This window comes from Arachis ipaensis, chromosome B8 (genome assembly GCF_059453495.1).
Source record: "Arachis ipaensis isolate K30076 ecotype BB chromosome B8, ASM5945349v1, whole genome shotgun sequence".
NCBI classification, from domain to species: Eukaryota; Viridiplantae; Streptophyta; class Magnoliopsida; order Fabales; family Fabaceae; genus Arachis; species Arachis ipaensis.
Genome location: NC_142443.1, coordinates 112,244,149 through 112,263,934, shown reverse-complemented (window position 1 = coordinate 112,263,934; position 19,786 = coordinate 112,244,149). Strand labels below are relative to the sequence as shown.

Sequence of the window (19,786 nt, the reverse complement as noted above, 5' to 3'; positions counted from 1 at the left end):
ATCCAATAATGTGAGATTACTCATTTTTTTTTGCTGATTAAGTATTAGCTAAATTTTAATAAAAGTATTGGTTTCTAGACTTTTTCAATAGAAAAACCATAGGTAATAATTGATTAATTTAAAATATGAATTACGTTCATTTCTCACTAAAATTAAATATATTATTGTATATTTTTTAATTTATAAAAGAAGTACATCCATGGACTAAGAAAACTCAAAGCCTGGGCCTGGTTATGCTCTTGGAAATCTATATAAAGGATTCATTATTACATTGTGTATTCACAGAAAAACAAACTTCACACAAAGCCAACAATAATAGCTTTTAAAGTACCGAGGTCTCAGTCTTTTATATCCGTCAATGGCTACTGAACGAGGATTTGGAGATTTGCAACCTTCCATTTGGAAGTATGAATATATTCAATCACTAAGAAGTGAATATAAGGTATAGTACATATGATGATGATGATGATTATATTCAATCATGCAATTACATATAGGTCCAATAAATGTTTATATACTTTGATGGATAGTTCCTTCTTTAATTTATTCCTTAAGGTTAATGCACTGTACAAAATTACGGTAATGCTAATTAGAAACACAATAATTAAATTTATTTTATTTTATCTAATATTTATAATGTTATGTATATAATATTTATAGTTATATATTTATTAAACTAATGAACATAAATAAAATAATTTTAAATTATTTAAACTAATTTTTTATTTTCTCTCAAATATTATTACAAAATTAATGCAGGAAGAATCATACATAAAGAAAAGGGAAGTGTTAAAGGAAGAAGTAAGAATGATGCTTTGCGAAGTAGAAAATCATGTTCATCAACTTGAGCTGATTGATATTTTACAAAGACTTGGAGTAGCTTATCATTTTAAAGATGAAATAAAGAGCATTTTGGACAATATTTACAACATGGAAATATTCAACACAAAGAAGATTTTGTATGCCACAGCACTTCAATTCAGGCTCTTAAGACAGCATGGATATGATATATCTGCAGGTTTTCATATTAAATCCTTGCAATCTGACCTTTCTATACATGAATTTTTTTTTTAGAATCACTAAAAAAGTATATTTAATAGAACATTTTTTTAAGTTTCTTCATTTTTTCAAAAAAAAAAAAAAAAAAACTATAAGTAGTTTTGTCAGTTATTGGTTGTTAAAATAAATATTTAAAAATATTTTTGAAAATTATTCATTATTTAAATAAAATATTTAAAAATATTTTTTCACACTTTTTATCAAAAGTTTTAATACTGGCATTCATGGATACGGCCGCCGGATTGGGTTAATTAATCTAAGCAATTAAAGAAAAAATACATTATTAATAAAATTTATTATTTTTTATTAATATTTAGTTAAGTTTAAATTTTAATATTAAATGCTAAATTTTAAATTTTAAATACTAAATTTTAATAATATAAAACAAAATGTTAGTCTAAACAATTGATTAGTATTAATAAAAATTTGTGATTTCTAATATTTAAAAAAATGTTTTTATTAAAACAGATAATAAAATAAGTGAATATATAGTAAGCTCTTTGCAATAGTAGTGATGATATATATATATAAAGCGCTTGATCAGGTCAATGGCAAGTTCTTGGTACGATATGAGTTGGGGCTCTTAGGTCTTCCGAGCGATCGGGTGAGGGAATACGGAGTAACTCGACCAAAAAAGAAGGGTTCAGAAGTGAAAATAGGCCCTTATGTTTTTGGCGAGGGGCAAAGTGGTAGAAGAGCCAGGTTCCGCCTAACTCCAACTCCCGGCTCAATCAGCAAACTGGCTATCTCTGAAACCAAAGTCGTACTATCTTTACTAAAGTCCTAATTGGGTTCGATCATACAGGAGTAGCTCTAGCTCATGTTACGAGAATCCTTGTTTTCTAGTTGCTACAGCATAGACGCCTGCGATCGAATCCGCGATGGTTTGCTGGCCCGGCGGGTAATCCGTGAAAGAGCAAGAACTTTCAGGTGAAAGACCCTCACTCGAACTCAGTAGGAACACGTAAATCCTTGACCGAAGTACAGCTAAAACGGATGAATGTACTTACCTGCTCATTCATTCGATAAGAGAGGGATTGGAAGAAGAAGTCTAAGGTGTTATTCAGCCCGACCAGTAATCGAGGATGGTGAGGAAGGATGAAGCAGAGGCTTCAGCGGACCTTTTTTGTTCTTATCATATCGGTGATAGCACTGAAGCACTTCATGGCCATATTTCTCACGCACCTCGCGTTCATGATATCCACATTCAACTGCGTCATTCTCGAAGTATGGCACAACACTCTGTCGAAAACACGAGTGCTTCACCGTCTCACAAGATCTGTTGGGAACAGCTTGAAGATTTCTCGGCCATTCCTAATAAATTTCAAAGGCAAAGGGCCAAGGTGAGAAAGAGGGACCTAAGTCACAGTCCAGTCCTACGATAGCTCTTGATTGATCAACGCGAGTGAATTGTGCTTAGACGCTTCGTAAAACCGCACCGATCTACGAGAGGAGCTGATGGATGAGTTCCCAGACTAGAGCCGCACGGCAACCAAAACGGAAAAGATATTTGAAAGAAAGTCTTCCAGCGGCAAAGGGTCATCAATAGCACAGCTAAGGAAGAAGGCGATGTAGACGGGGTGTCAATGCCCGCCCGATCATGATGGGAAGACCCCGCTGCCCAGGATCTCGGCAAGCAGACTGAGATACCGATACCAAGCCTAGCTTGAAAAGGATAGATCACAGGTATGTGTTGAAGCATACCGAGAAGTTAAGCCCTATAAGCACTTCACTGAAACTAAAAAGAATCGACCAGGTCAGACTCTTCCGATCTTCCGTTCCTATATATATATATATATACACTTATGCAGCGGGGAAAAAAAAAAACATGGTAACTTGTACAAGTGTTAATTTGTGATCCATGAAATTATTGTTGGATAGTAGATAATATTAAGTGTGGCTGCTCATCAGCTATATATAAATAAAGGGTCATGGAGACGATAACAAATTGAGAAGATACAGGTAGTCAATAAAATATTTGTACAATGTGTATAATGGAAGTTTAGAAATGTCCGATTCAGTATTAGAGATATAACAATTAGTGTTATCTTTTTCCATCAGCTGAAACTTTTGGGATGAGTAGTATCATGACATAGTATTAAAACTCTAGATCCGAAAAATTAAGAGTTTGATTTTTGGTGAACCTCAAAATCAGCTTAAACTTTTGGTATGAGATGTTTATTATCCCTAGTACCCAAATAGTTATCATGGATAGTATGGGCGATGTTCATTTTTTAACTTATATAGCCCATTATACACATTGTACAAATATTTTATTAGCACTCTAGCAGGACTCATAACAAATTAGAAATGAATTTAAAAGAAAAAATTTAAAATAAACTTTAACTCTTGTTATTTTTAAAAGAAAAAATTTAAAATAAAATAAATAAAAAAATTCAAACAAACCTAAAAAAAAAAGCTTTTCCATGAAGCTATTGCATTTTCACTTTTTCAATAGTACATCATTTTTATTTAGCAAAACCCTATTTTACACCTTACTTTTATCCTCATTTTTAAGTCCATAAAAAATACTATTAAGTGGAGGCCTAGAGGGTGTATATTTTTTCAAATTCTAATGTGTTTTGTATAATTTAGTAGAGATAAAACATGGTCTTACAAAGATAGACTTGATCATGATGTGGAGTGGGAACGAAGACCATAATTTTTTTTAAGGGAAAGTATGAGGAGCCAATGGAATATTTATACAATGTGTACAATGGAAGTTTAGAGAGTATTAGAGATATAATCATTAGTGTTACCTTTTTCTATTAGCTGAAGCTTTTAGAATGAGTGGTATCATGCATGGTATTAGAGCACTAAATCCGAAAGGTCAAGAGTTCAAGCCTTGGTGAACTCCAAAATCAGTTTAAACTTTTGGAAAGATGTTTATTATCGCTAGTACTCGGATGGTTATTCTAGATAGTATGAGAGATGTTCATTTTGTAACTCAATAGCTCATTGTACACATTGTACAAATAGTCCATTGTCTCCCTAGCGGGATCCATTTTTTAAATATTTTAAGAGTTAATTTTCCTGCCTTTAGCTTTTTTTTCAAATTTATTTACAATGGTAACATATAGGAGTTTCTTATATGAAACATTTATTTTATAATGGACTAACGTTGACACTGTGTTTGTTTCAAAAGAATACGGGGAGAAAGAAAATATAGAAAAAGAAAATGGGTAAAAAATCAAATTTTCTATTGTTTGATTTACAGAAGAAAATGAAGAGAAAAAGAAAAAAGTGGAGTGGAGTCCACCAAAACTTTTCTCCTCAACTGTGAGATGAAAACCAGCGAAGAAGGAGGAAATAACAATGTAATTACGAATTTGCTCTCTCTTTAATAAAAAAAATCAAAATTTTTCATTTCACTTCCTTTCAAATTTAAAAATCATCTCTTGTATTTTTCCTAGTTTTACAGTCCCATCAAACTTTATCTTTTCCTTATAATTAAAGAGATTAATGGTATAACTTATGAATAATTTTCATTAGTCTTTTATAAAAATATTTATTTGTATATATTTAAAAAATAATGATAATTTTTTGTTTACCATATTTAAAAGATAATAGAAGAGAATAATCTAAAAAAATGTTGTTATTAAGAAAAATAATATGTTAAAATCTTAAAATTTAATTTGAATGATTTTTTTCTATTAAAAAAATAATTTGAATATATTAATAAATTATAATTTACATATAATATAAATAAGGGTATTAATGTAATTTTATACTATTATGATTTTCTTTCTTCTCACTTTTCTTTCAATCCAAACAAAAGAATTTTCTATGTTTTCTTTCCATCCATTTTCTCTTAATCCAAACAACATACAAATAACTCTACTTTTCTTTCTATTTTCTTTCCTCTTATTTTCTTTCCTTCCATTTTCCTTCTTATATCCAAACAAAACCCGAATGATTCAAATGAAACGTTTGAGACACCAACAGAATAAAAAGTAGTTTGAGACAAGACTAATATATACTCCTAACATTTCCATTTTAAACTACCATATTTTTTCTCAATTTTTTTTAAATTAAAGGGCATGCGTAAATCTTTAAATATAAATAGTAACGAAAAGAGATCGAAGATCAATTGTTTTCCGTCAGTAATTAACAATATTTTTCTTTTAAATTTTTCTTTTTCTCTTTTTTTTTTCTCATTTATTACTTATTGATTAATTATTATTGATTAAAAAAATTTTGATTTATTAGTAAAACAGATAATAAAATAAGTGTATATATAGCAAGTTCTTTTCAATAATAGTGACAGCATATATAGTTTTACACTTGTGTTAATGCGGAAAAAAAACACCACATCAATCACCCATATAAACTATATATTATGGATGAATTAAACAAAACATATATTTATAAACAAATACATAATAACTAATTTGATAACTGTTCAGAATGGTATCTGAAAGTTTAAAAAGTGCTTGTTTAGATGAAGAGGGATCGGATACCCGTTTATTCGGCAAGATGGTAACGCTGGGTCCTTAGAGGGGGTCGTAGTACCTATAAAGGCACTTCAACGCCTAAGTCAGAAAGCTAGAGGGTAAGTTTGAGGGTAAACTTGCTTAGTTTTTATGCTAATTGAGTTCGGTTCTCCGTGGTTCGGGAGATCGGGAATATCGCGTGAAAAATCGAAACATTACTTTGTGTTTTAAAGAATTTTGAGCCTCTTGGTGGGCCGTTTTGATATTGTAGTTTTGTTAAATTTGGATATCTATTTCGCTGGCTTCGGGGGTGATCAATCCCCAGGGTAGCCGGTGAGTGGGCGTTTAACGCCGCCATGCCCGAATCCAATTGTGACTTTAAGGTGCTAGCGCTAGACGCTGGTGGCTGGGCATTTAGCGCCGAGGTGGCAGCAACTAATTTTTTTTTATTTTCTTCTTATTGAACTCTGCCAAATTTCACCCAAATGCTACCTATAATCAATGGAATGCAACAACAACTCAAAGTAGTATCCAATGGGCTATAATCCACTAAAATCATTTAACAAATCAACAGAATGCCATATAAATCACATAGAAAAGATACTAATGATGCTCACACATTACAACACTAAACTTGAAGTGTTGCTTATCCTCAAGCAACTTGAATAGAGAAAAACTAAAGTGGGTTTGGTAAAAAGTTGAAGTTCTATTGAAACTCATGCTTGTCCTATGAGTAAGGTTTAGTACATTGTGATCATGAGTGCTTCCTCGCTTTTCATTTTTCCTTGAAAACTTGGGAATGTCAACACCTTAAAGGAACTAGAACCCGGATGGTGTTATGAAATCTCACTTCCATTAAGTCTTGATTGATCCTTGAATTCCTTTCTTTGAACTTAGAGAGAATTTTTCTGTTGACAACTCTAAATGCTCCGTCTCAAGGTGACTCTTGATAGTGAGCTTTCGATCGGTAATCTCAGACTAGTTGGTCCAAGTTACTGGGTGATAAAGCATCCCATGGATCTAGTTACTCAAGCATCTCCTTGACACAGTTGCACCACAAGCATATAGATGAGATTTTGACCCCAACTTCTAACATTAAGCACCACTTTTTCTCTTGATTTTTTTTGAATACTTATTGAGGATAATACATGAAATACCATTGAAAATAAGAACATAAAACTAAAAACTAACTAAACTAAAGAAAACAGAAACTAAGAATCATGCATTAAACAGTAAAACCAAGAAATAGAAGATAGGAAAATAATATAATTATTACAGAAAGGAAAATAGAATGAAAGGAACTCAACCACCTCAGTTATTATATCGGTCATCTCCCTCCTTAGGCTGTGCTCTATATGGTCCTCCCAGACGCCTTATATCTTGCCTTATTTGGCAAAGCTCATGGTGCTAACTCTCTTGCTCAGCCACAATCTAATGGAGCAGGACGTCGTGGCTATCTTGGGTCACCGTCATCTGCTCAAGGGAGGATGTCAGCTGCTGCCAGTACTCTTGAGGTGGAAAGTAACTCCCTTGAGGCATGAGAGGTGGTATAGGAGCTTGCTTTGCTTCTTCTTCGGCTTGACCTCCCCTCGGAACCCTTGCATACTCTTTTGCATGCTCCATAGTCTTCCTTGAGATCGGCTGCTCAATGGGAATAGGGAAATCATTATCCAAGCAGACCCTTGCGGCCTCACAAAGCCGGTAAATAAGGTGAAGGAATGCTAGCTTTGCATGCGTGGAGAAGTTAGAGGCGATGCTATATATTTGTTGGGTAATGATGTCCTCCACCTCCACCTCATAGCTAATCATGATACAGTGGATCATGATGGCTCTATCCACAATGCACTCCGAGCAGTTGCTAGTCGGAAGAATGGAGCGTTGGATGAACTCCAACCAGCCTCTAGCAACTGGCTTGAGGTCATGCCGCCCCAGTTAGTTGGGTTACCCATCCGCACTCAACCTCCACTGAGCTCCCGGAAGACATATGTCTGCAAGTATCTAATTATACCTCCAGTACCAACTCATCCTCTCACTGTAAGAATCCAATTTGGAGGTGGGAGTCGAAGAGTCGCCCTAACCATCCTTAGATTGAAGTCCAAGACATTCTCTCTCACATAAGTTTGGTAGTTCTTCTCATTGACCCTATGAGCAACATCCTTGTAGGTGATTCACGCATTACCGTAGAACTTTTGGACTTTCAGCTGGCCCACATCAGTATGTGGATTGCTCAATAGTTGCCAACCTCTTCTCTCTATTTGTTGCCGAATCTCTGGATATTTATCTATCTTGAGGTCGAACTTGACTTCTGGGATCACCTTCTTCTTGCTTGTGGTCTCAAAAAAGCATTCCTCATGTAACTTAGAGAAAAACTTATTTGAGTCAAAATCCCTAGTTTGAGGTATCTTTCCCTTTCTCTTTTTTGAAGAAGACTCTCCTCCCTTTGGTGCCATTGATAAAAATATAGAAAAAGAGCGACGCGACAACACCAAACTTAAAATTTTGCTCGTCCTCGAGCAAAAAAAAATAGAGCAAAAAGGAGGAGCTAAGAAGGAAAGAAGAGGTGGTGGCGTGGGAAGAGGAATGAAGAAGAAGGGAAGAAGAAAAATAAAGTAAATAAGAAGGTGAGAGAGAGAGAGAAAGGGAGAGACAGTTTTTGGGGTGGAGGGAGAGGAAGGAATAAAAAGAAGAAGATGTAATTGTTGTTGTTGTATGGAGTGGGTGGTGCACGAAATTGTGATACATATCCATGGCTTCAAAGGCCTGGTGCTCTGATCTAGTTTTCTGTCTGTCACAACTTCGATACAACTAACCAGCAAGTGCACTGGGTCGTCCAAGTAATACCTTACGTGAGTAAGGGTCGAATCCCACGGAGATTGTTGGTATGAAGCAAGCTATGGTCACCTTGTAAATCTCAGTCAGGCAGATATAAAGTGATAATGGTGTTTTTGAATAATAAATAATAGAATAGGGATAGAGATACTTATGTAAATCATTGGTAGGAATTTCAGATAAGCGAATGGAGATGCTTTTCGTTCCTCTGAACCTCTGCTTTCCTGCTATCTTCATCCAATCAGTCTCATTCCTTTCCATGGCTGGCTTTATGTGATACATCACCACTGTCAATGGCTACTTTCGGTCATCTCACGGGAAAATGATCCAATGCCCTGTCACGGCACGGCTAATCGTCTGGAGGCATCACCCTTGTCAATGGCTTCATCTTATCCTCTCAGTGAATAATATGCTCACGCACCCTGTCACGGCACGGTTATTCATCTGTCGGTTCTCGATCATGCCGGAATAGGATTTACTATCCTTTTGCGTCTGTCACTAACGCCCTGCAATCGCGAGTTAGGAGCTCGTCACAGTCATTCAATCATTGAATCCTACTCAGAATACTACAGACAAGGTTTAGACTTTCCGGATTCTCTTGAATGCCGCCATCATTCTAGCGTACGCCACGAAGATTCCGGTTAGGAGATCTAAGAGATATTCATTCTAGCTTATTTCATGTAGAACGGAAGTGTTTGTCAGGCACGTGTTCATAGGGGAGATGGTGATGAGCGTCACACATAATCATCACCTTCATCACGTTCTTGGGTGTGAATGGATATCTTAGAAGCGAAATAAGAAGAATTGACTAGAAAACAGTAGTACTTTGCATTAATCTTTGAGGAACAGCAGAGCTCCACACCTTAATCTATGGAGTGTAGAAACTCTACCGTTGAAAATACATAAGTGAAAGGTCCAGGCATGGCCGTGTGGCCAGCCCCCATGGTCTAAGAACAATGCGTTCAAAGATGTCTAATACAATAGTAAGAGGTCCTATTTATAATAAACTAGTCACTAGGGTTTACATGAGTAAGTATTTGATGCATAAATCCACTTCCGGGGCCCACTTGGTGTGTGTTTGGGCTGAGCTTAAGTGTTCCACGTGCAGAGGCCATTTGTGGAGTTGAACGCCAGGTTTTGATCCATTTCTGGCGTTCAACTCTGGTTTTGGATCCTAATCTGGCGCTGGACGCCAGATTTGGGCAGAGAGCTGGCGTTGAACGCCAGTTTACGTCGTCTATTCTTAGCCAAAATATGGATTATTATACATTTCTGGAAAGCCCTGGATGTCTACTTTTCAACGCAATTGGAAGCGCGCCATTTCGAGTTCTGTAGCTCCAGAAAATCCACTTTGAGTGCAGGGAGGTCAGAATCCAACAGCATCAGCAGTCCTTCTTCAACCTCTGATTCTGATTTCTGCTCAAGTCCCTCAATTTCAGCCAGAAAATACCTGAAATCACAGAATAGTGTTATTGATAGTGTTATTGATTCTCCTAGTTCAGTATGATGATTCTTGAACACAGCTATTTTATGAGTCTTGGCCGTGGCCCTAAGCACTTTGTTTTCCAGTATTACCACCGGATACATAAATGCCACAGACACATAATTGGGTGAACCTTTTCAGATTGTGACTCAGCTTTGCTAAAGTCCCCAATTAGAGGTGTCCAGGGTTCTTAAGCACACTCTTTGTTTTTGCTTTGGACCTTGACTTTAACCGCTCAGTCTCAAGTTTTCACTTGACACCTACACGCCACAAGCACATGGTTAGGGACAGCTTGGTTTAGCCGCTTAGACCAGGATTTTATTCCTTTAGGCCCTCCTATCCACTGATGCTCAAAGCCTTGGGATCCTTTTTATTTGCCCTTGACTTTTGGTTTTAAGGGTTATTGGCTTTTTCTGCTTGCTTTTTCTTTTTCTTTCTATATATTTTTTTTTCGCCTATTTTTTTTTTTCATTTTCATTTTTTTCTGCAAGCTTTGTTCTTTGCTGCTTTTTCTTGCTTCAAAAATCATTTTTATGATTTTTCAGATTATCAAATAACATGTCTCCTAGTCATCATTCTTTCAAGAGCCAACATATTTAACATTCTTAAACAACAACTTCAAAAGACATATGCACTGTTCAAGCATACATTCAGAAAACAAGAAGCATTGTCACCACATCAATATAATTAAGCTAAGTTCAAGGATAAATTCGAAACTCATGTACTTCTTGTTCTTTTGAATTAAAACATTTTTCATTTAAGAGAGGTGATGGATTCATAGGACATTCATATCTTTAAGACAAAGTTACTAACTACTAATGATCATGTAATGAAAGCACAAATATAGATAAGCACATAACGTAGAAAACGAAAAACAGAAGAAAGAAGAACAAGGAATGAATTCACCTTAGTGATGGTGGCATTTCCTTCTTGAGGAACCAATGATGTCCTTGAGCTCTTCTATGTCTCTTCCTTGTCTTTGCTGCTCCTCCCTCATTACTTTTTGATCTTCTCTTATTTCATGAAGCATGATGGAGTGCTCTTGATGTTCCACCCTTAGTTGTCCCATATTGGAACTCAATTCTCCTAGGGAGGTGTTGATTTGCTCCCAATAGTTTTGTGGAGGAAAGTGCATTTGAGGCATCTCAGGGATCTCATGGAAATGAGCTTCTTGCGCCTCTTGAGCTCCATGATTGGGCTCTCTTGCTTGCTCCATCTTTTTCTTAGTGATGGGCTTGTCCTCTTTAATGAGGATATCTCCCTCTATGTCAATCCCAGCTGAATTGCATAGGTGGCAAATGAGGTGAGGGAAGGCTAACCTTGCCATAGTGGAGGACTTGTCAGCCACCTTGTAGAGTTCTTGAGGTATAATCTCATGAACTTCCACCTCTTCTCCAATCATGATGCTATGGATCATGATGGCCCGTTCTATAGTAACTTCAGACCGGTTGCTAGTGGGAATGATTGAGCATTGAATAAACTCCAACCATCCTCTAGCTATAGGCTTGAGGTCCAATCTTCTTAGTTGAACCGGCTTGCCTTTGGAGTCAATCTTCCATTGAGCTCCTTCTATACATATGTCCATAAGGACTTGGTCCAACCTTTGATCAAAGTTGACTCTCCTTGTGTAGGGGCGTGCGTTCTCTTCCATGTATGGCAAGTTGAACGCCAACCTCACATTCTCCGGACTAAAATCTAAGTATTTCCCCCGAACCATTGTAACATAGTTCTTTGGATCCGGGTTCTTACTTTGATCATGGTTCTTGGTGATCCATGCGTTGGCATAGAACTCTTGAACCATTAGGATGCCGACTTGTTGGATGGGATTTGTTAGAACTTCCCAACCTCTTCTTTGAATTTCATGTCGGATCTCCGGATACTCATTTCTTTTGAGTTTAAAAGGGACCTCAGGGATCACCTTCTTCTTGGCCACAACATCATAGAAGTGGTCTTGATGGGCTTTGGAGATGAACCTTTCCATCTCCCATGACTCGGATGTGGAATCTTTTATCTTCCCTTTCCCTCTTCTAGAGGATTCTCCGGTCTTAGATGCCATCAATGGTAATGGAAAAACAAAAAAGCTATGCTTTTACCACACCAAACTTAGAATATTGCTCGCCCTCGAGCAATAAACAAAAGAATAGAAGAAGAAGAAGAAGAAATATGGAGAGGGAGAAGGAGATGTGGTTTCGGCCAAGAGGAGTGTAGAGGGGTGTGTTATGTGAATTTGGTGAAGAATGGAGGTCTTTATATAGGGTAGGGAGGTGGGGTATTGGTTCGGCCATATGGGTGGGTTTGGGTGGGAAATTGGTTTTGAATTTTGAAGGTAGGTGGAGTTTATGAGGTAGGTTTATTGGGAAGAGTGGGTGGATGTGAGTGGTGAAGGTTTAGTGGGGAAGAGAGATTGAGGTGATTGGTGAGGGGTTTTTAGGGAAGAGTGTTTATGGGGTTGTGTGAAAGAGAGAGGTGAGAAGAAGTGAGTGGAGGTAGGTGGGGATCCTGTGGGGTCCACAGATCCTGAGTGGATCCTGTGGGGTCCACAGATCCTGAGTAGATCTTGTGGGGTCCACAGATCCTGAGGTGTTCAAGGATTTACATCCCTGCACCCATTAGGCATGTAAAAATGCCTTTGTACCCAACTCTGGGCGTTCAGCGCCAGGTTGGTGGCCATTTTGGGCGTTCAACGCCCATTTGTGTGCCATTTCTGGCGTTGAACGCCAGAACCATGCCTGTTTTGGCGTTCAGGGCCCAGAAGCTGCCCATTTTGGGCGTTCAGCGCCAGAACCATGCTCTGTTCTGGCGCTGAACGCCAGACAGATGCTCCTCCAGGGTGTGATTTTTCTTCTGCTGTTTTTGATTCTGTTTCCAATTTTTATATTTATTTTGTGACTCCACATGATCATGAACCTAAGAAAACATGAAAAACAATAAAAATAAGAATTAGATAAACATTGGGTTGCCTCCCAACAAGCGCTTCTTTAATGTCAATAGCTTGACAGTGGGCTCTCATGGAGCCTCACAGATGTGCAGAGCTTTGTTGAGACTCTCCAACACCAAACTTAGAGTTTGGATATGGGAGTTCAACACCAAACTTAGAGTTTGGTAGTGGCCTCCCAACACCAAACTTAGAGTTTGACTGTGGGGGCTCTGGTTGACTCTGCTTTGAGAGAAGCTTTTTCTGCTTCCTCTCCATGGTTGCAGAGGGAGATCCTTGAGTTTTAAACACAAGGGAGTTCTCATTCCATTGAAGGAATATTTCACCTCTGTCAACATCAATCACAGCTCTTGCTGTGGCCAGGAAAGGTCTTCCTAGGATGATGGATTCATCCTCTTCCTTTCCAGTATCCAGGACTATGAAATCAGTAGGTATGTAAAGGCCCTCAACCTTTACTAATACATCTTCTACTTGTCCATAAGCCTGTTTTCTTGAGCTGTCTGCCATCTCTAGTGAGATTTTAGCAGCTTGCACCCCATAGATTCCCAATTTCTCTATTACAGAGAGGGGCATGAGGTTTATTCCTGAACCAAGGTCACACAGAGCCTTAAAGATCATGGTGCCTATGGTACAGGGTATTATGAACTTTCCAGGATCCTGTCTCTTCTGAGGCAATGTCAGTTGATCCAGATCACTTAGTTCATTGATGAACAAGGGAGGTTCAACTTCCCAAGTATCAATGCCAAACAATTTAGCATTCAGCTTCATGATTGCACCAAGAAACTTGGCAGTTTGCTCTTCAGTAACATCCTCATTCTCTTCAAAAGAGGAATACTCATCAGAGCTCATGAAGGGCATAAGGAGGTTCAATGGAATCTCTATGGTCTCTAGATGAGTCTCAGATTCCTTTGGTTCCTCAGATGGAAGCTCCTTATTGATCACTGGACGTCCCAGGAGGTCTTCCTCCTTGGGATTCACGTCCTCTCCTCTCCTCACAGGTTCGGCCATGGCGCTTATGTCAATGGCCTTGCACTCTCCTTTTGGATTCTCTTCTGTATTGCTTGGGAGAGTACTGGGAGGGATTTCAGTGATCCTTTTACTCAGCTGGCCCACTTGTGCTTCCAGATTTCTAATGGAAGACCTTGTTTCATTCATGAAACTCACAGTGGCCTTGGATAGATCAGAGACTAGATTTGCTAAATTAGAAGTATTTTGTTCAGAGTTCTCTGTCTGTTGCTGAGTGGATGATGGAAAAGGTTTATTATTGTTAAACCTGTTTCTTCCACCATTATTAAAGCCTTGTTGGGGCTTTTGATCCTTCGATGAGAAATTTGGATGATTTCTCCATGTTGAGTTATAGGTGTTTCCATAAGGTTCACCTAAGTAATTTACCTCTGCTGTTGCAGGGTTCTCAGGATCATAAGCTTCTTCTTCATAAGAAGCCTCTTGAGTACTGTTGGATGCAGCTTGCATTCCATGCAGACTCTGAGAGATCATATTGACTTGCTGAGTCAATATTTTATTCTGAGCCAATATGGCATTCAGAGTATCAACTTCAAGAACTCCCTTCTTCATAGGCGTCCCATTACTCACAGGATTCCTTTCAGAGGTGTACATGAACTGGTTATTAGCAACCATGTCAATGAGTTCTTGAGCTTCTGCAGGCGTTTTCTTTAGATGAATGGATCCACCTGCAGAAGTGTCCAGTGACATCTTTGATAGCTCAGATAAACCATCATAGAATATATCCAGGATGGTCCATTCTGAAAGCATGTCAGAAGGACACTTTTTGGTCAACTGTTTGTATCTTTCCCAAGCTTCATAGAGGGATTCACCTTCTTTCTGTCTGAAGGTTTGAACATCAGCTCTAAGCTTGCTCAGCTTTTGAGGAGGAAAGTACTTGGCTAAGAAAGCCGTGACCAGCTTATCCCAAGAGTTCAGGCTGTCTTTGGGTTGAGAATCTAACCATAATCTAGCTCTGTCTCTTACAGCAAAAGGGAAAAGCATGAGCCTGTAGACTTCAGGATCTACTCCATTAGTCTTAACAGTATCACATATCTGCAAGAATTCAGTTAAGAACTGAAAAGGATCTTCAGATGGAAGTCCATGAAACTTGCAGTTCTGCTGCATCAGAGAAACTAACTGAGGTTTCAGCTCAAAGTTATTTGCTCCAATGGCAGGAATGGAGATGCTTCTTCCATGTAAATTGGAATTTGGTGCAGTAAAGTCACCAAGCATTCTCCTTGCATTGTTGTTGGGTTCGGCTGCCATCTCCTTTACTTGTTCGAAATTTTCAATCAAGTTGTCTCTGGATTGTTGTAATTTAGCTTCTCTTAATTTTCTCTTCAGAGTCCTTTCAGGTTCTGGATCAGCTTCAACAAGAATGCCTTTTTCTCTGTCCCTGCTCATAAGAAAGAGGAGAGAAAAAGAAAAGAAGAGGAATCCTCTATGTCACAGTAAAGAGGTTCCTTATTGTTAGTAGAAGAAAAGAAGAAGAAATTCGAACACAGATAGATGAGGGGGTTCGAATTTGGTGATGATGTGAGGAAGAGATGTTAGTTAATGAATGAATAAATAGAATAAGATGAGAGAGAAGGAGGGAATTTTTGAAAAATATTTTTGAAAAAGAGTTAGTGATTTTTGAAAATAGTTTTTGAAAAAATATTAGTAATTTTTGAAAATTCAATTTTAAAAATTAAAATAATTAATAAATTAAAAAGAAATTTTGAAAAAGGGGAAAGATATTTTCGAAAAATGAGAGAGAGAGAGTTAGTTAGGTAGTTTTGAAAAAGTTAAGAAACAAACAAAAAGTTAGTTAGTTAGTTGAAACAAATTTTGAAAAGATAAGAGGTTAGGAAGTTAAAGAAGATATTTTGAAAAGATATTTTTGAAAAAGATAAGATAAGAAGATATTTTAGAAAGTAGTTTTGAAAAAGATTTGATTTTTAAAATCACAATTAATGACTTGATTCACAAGAAATCACAAGATATGATTCTAGAACTTAAAGTTTGAATCTTTCTTAACAAGCAAGTAACAAACTTGAAATTTTTGAATCAAAACATTAATTAGTGATGTTATTTTCGAAAATTTGATGTAAAAATAAGAAAAATATTTTTGAAAAATATTTTTGGAATTTTCGAAAATAACTAAGAATTTTTGAAAAAGATTTGATTTTTGAAAAAGATTTTGAAAAAGATAAGATTTTCAAATTGAAAATTTGATTTGACTCATGAGAAACAATTTGATTTTAAAAATTTTTGAAAAAGTCAACTCAATTTTCGAATTTGATGAGAGAAAAAGGAAAAGATATTTTTTTGATTTTTGAATATTTATGAAAACGTGAAAATTATGCAATGCATGAAATTTTTAGATCAAAACAATGAATGCATGCAAGAATGCTATGAATGTCAAGATGAACACCAAGAACACTATGAAGAACATGATGAACATCAAGAACATATTTTTGGAAAGTTTTTAATGCAAAGAAAACATGCAAGACACCAAACTTAGAATTCTTTAATGCTTAGACACTAAGAATTCAAGAATGCATATGATAAACATGAAAAGACACAAATCAAAAAATCTTCAAGATCAAACAAGAAGACTTACCGAGAACAACTTGAAGATCATGAAGAACACTATGAATGCATGATATTTTCGAAAAATGCAAGATGCATATGCAAGTGACACCAAACTTATGATATGACTCAAGACTCAAACAAGAAACAGAAAAATATTTTTGATTTTTATGATTTTCTAAATTTTTTTGGATTTTTTTCGAAAATTATATGAAAAAGAAAAAATAAGGATTCCAAAAATTTTAATATGAATTCCAGGAATCTTGCATTCTTAGTCTAAAGCTTCAGTCCAGGAATTAGACATGGCTCACTAGCCAGCCAAGATTTCAAAGAAAGCTCCAGTCCAAAACACTAGACATGGCCAATGGCCAGCCAAGCTTCAGCATTTAACACCAGAGTATATTGCTCTTGATAACAAATTGCTGCTCATCATTTATCAAGTATGTAACTTACCTCTGATGGTTTGGAAACCTCAGTCCAAAAGAATTTAGACATGGCTTTACAGCCAGCCAGGCTTCACATGCTTCATGAAACACTAGAATTCATTCTTAAAAATCTTGAATAAAATTTTTGAAAACATTTTTATTTTTATTTTTTTTTTTTCGAAAACAGATGAGAGATTTTTGAAAATATTTTTGAAAAATTTTTTGAAAATAAAATACAAAGAAAATTACCTAATCTGAGCAACAAGATGAGCCGTCAGTTGTCCAAACTCAAACAATCCCCGGCAACGGCGCCAAAAACTTGGTGCTGTTGCCGGATCAAAAGGGAATCTGGCACTGATGTTACCGGACCAAAAGCTTGCCGAAAACTCAAACAATCCCCGGCAACGGCGCCAAAAACTTGGTGCACGAAATTGTGATACATATCCATGGCTTCAAAGGCCTGGTGCTCTGATCTAGTTTTCTGTCTGTCACAACTTCGATACAACTAACCAGCAAGTGCACTGGGTCGTCCAAGTAATACCTTACGTGAGTAAAGGTCGAATCCCACGGAGATTGTTGGTATGAAGCAAGCTATGGTCACCTTGTAAATCTCAGTCAGGCAGATATAAAGTGATAATGGTGTTTTCGAATAATAAATAATAGAATAGGGATAGAGATACTTATGTAAATCATTGGTAGGAATTTCAGATAAGCGAATGGAGATGCTTTTCGTTCCTCTGAACCTCTGCTTTCCTGCTATCTTCATCCAATCAGTCTCATTCCTTTCCATGGCTGGCTTTATGTGATACATCACCACTGTCAATGGCTACTTTCGGTCATCTCACGGGAAAATGATCCAATGCCCTGTCACGGCACGGCTAATCGTCTGGAGGCATCACCCTTGTCAATGGCTTCATCTTATCCTCTCAGTGAATAATATGCTCACGCACCCTGTCACGGCACGGCTATTCATCTGTCGGTTCTCGATCATGCCGGAATAGGATTTACTATCCTTTTGCGTCTGTCACTAACGCCCTGCAATCGCGAGTTAGGAGCTCGTCACAGTCATTCAATCATTGAATCCTACTCGGAATACCACAGACAAGGTTTAGACTTTCCGGATTCTCTTGAATGCCGCCATCATTCTAGCGTACGCCACGAAGATTCCAGTTAGGAGATCTAAGAGATATTCATTCTAGCTTATTTCATGTAGAACGGAAGTGTTTGTCAGGCACGTGTTCATAGGGGAGATGGTGATGAGCGTCACACATAATCATCACCTTCATCACGTTCTTGGGTGTGAATGGATATCTTAGAAGCGAAATAAGAAGAATTGACTAGAAAACAGTAGTACTTTGCATTAATCTTTGAGGAACAGCAGAGCTCCACACCTTAATCTATGGAGTGTAGAAACTCTACCGTTGAAAATACATAAGTGAAAGGTCCAGGCATGGCCGTTTGGCCAGCCCCCATGGTCTAAGAACAATGCGTTCAAAGATGTCTAATACAATAGTAAGAGGTCCTATTTATAATAAACTAGTCACTAGGGTTTACATGAGTAAGTATTTGATGCATAAATCCACTTCCGGGGCCCACTTGGTGTGTGTTTGGGCTGAGCTTAAGTGTTCCACGTGCAGAGGCCATTTGTGGAGTTGAACGCCAGGTTTTGATCCATTTCTAGCGTTTAACTCTGGTTTTGGATCCTAATCTGGCGCTGGACGCCAGATTTGGGCAGAGAGCTGGCGTTGAACGCCAGTTTACGTCGTCTATTCTTAGCCAAAGTATGGACTATTATACATTGCTGGAAAGCCCTGGATGTCTAATTTCCAACGCAATTGGAAGCACGCCATTTCGAGTTCTGTAGCTCCAGAAAATCCACTTTGAGTGCAGGGAGGTCAGAATCCAACAGCATCAGCAGTCCTTCTTCAACCTCTGATTCTGATTTCTGCTCAAGTCCCTCAATTTCAGCCAGAAAATACCTGAAATCACAGAAAAACACACAAACTCATAGTAAAGTCCAGAAATGTGAATTTAACATAAAAACTAATGAAAACATCTCTAAAAGTAACTAGATCCTACTAAAAACATACTAAAAACAATGCCAAAAAGCGTATAAATTATCCGCTCATCAGTGGGGAAGGAGTGGAGGGTATTTATAGGGAAGGTTGGATGAAAGAAGAAAAGGAAAAGGGAAAAGGAGGGGAGTTACGGTGGGGAGAGTTATTGTGGGGGTGGGTGGTTGTTATGGGAAAAGGGAGGGAATCTTGGGGAAGGAAAGTGATGGGATTGGGGAGAATGGTGATGAGCGGATATTTTATATGCTTTTTGGCATCATTTTCATATAGTTTTTAGTATATTTTGTTTAGTTTTTACTAAGTTTTTATAGGTTTTAGTGTTAAATTCACATTTTTGGATTCTACTATGAGTTTTTGTGTTTTTGTGCAATTTCAGGTAAATTCTGGCTGAAATTGAGGAGCTGGAGCAAAAGTCTGATTTAGAGACAGAGAAATCACTGTAGATGCTGTCCAGATTTGACCTCCTTGCATTTGAAAGACCTTTTCTGGAGCTACTGAAGTCCAAATAGAGCGTTATTAACGACTATGGAAATATGACTTCCAGAGCTTTCCATAAATGTATAATAGTTCATACTTTGCTTTATATTAGAAGGCCCAAAACTGGCGTCCAACGCCAGCTACCTGCCCCCTTCCAGGCGTCCAGCGCCCATAGAGCAGAGACCAGCATCCAAACACCCAGAGAGGACCCCCTAGCCAGTGTGCAACGCCCTAGAAGCCTCATAGCACATGGATCTCATCAAAGCTCAGCCTAAACACTCACCAAGTAGGCCCCAGAAGTGGATTTTAGCACTAAAAAAACTGTTTTACCCTTACTAGTCATTTGTTTAGTATTTAAGGGATTAGATTTATGTAATTCAGATACCTTCTAACCTCTTTTACCACTTTACATGTTTATCATTGTATTTTCCTTTCAGTATGAGTTTCTAAACCTCCTAGGTTGAGGGGAGGAGCCCTGCTGAGTCCTATGA

General features: G+C 37.5%; 1 non-coding gene and 1 pseudogene across 2 annotated transcripts in view; both read left to right on the top strand.

Moving 5' to 3' along the window:
• Positions 1 to 234: 234 nt before the first annotated feature.
• LOC107613958 (myrcene synthase, chloroplastic-like) overlaps positions 235 to 19,786 on the top strand; it is a 39,284-nt pseudogene continuing 19,732 nt past the window's right edge. The window contains exons 1-2 of the transcript XR_002352763.2: positions 235 to 442; positions 760 to 1,018. The product of XR_002352763.2 is annotated as a myrcene synthase, chloroplastic-like (transcript). The remainder of the gene's footprint in view (positions 443 to 759; positions 1,019 to 19,786) is intronic.
• On the top strand, positions 14,507 to 14,614 carry LOC148549282 (small nucleolar RNA R71). Its single transcript, XR_015897487.1, has one exon. It is a non-coding gene; the product is annotated as a small nucleolar RNA R71 (small nucleolar RNA).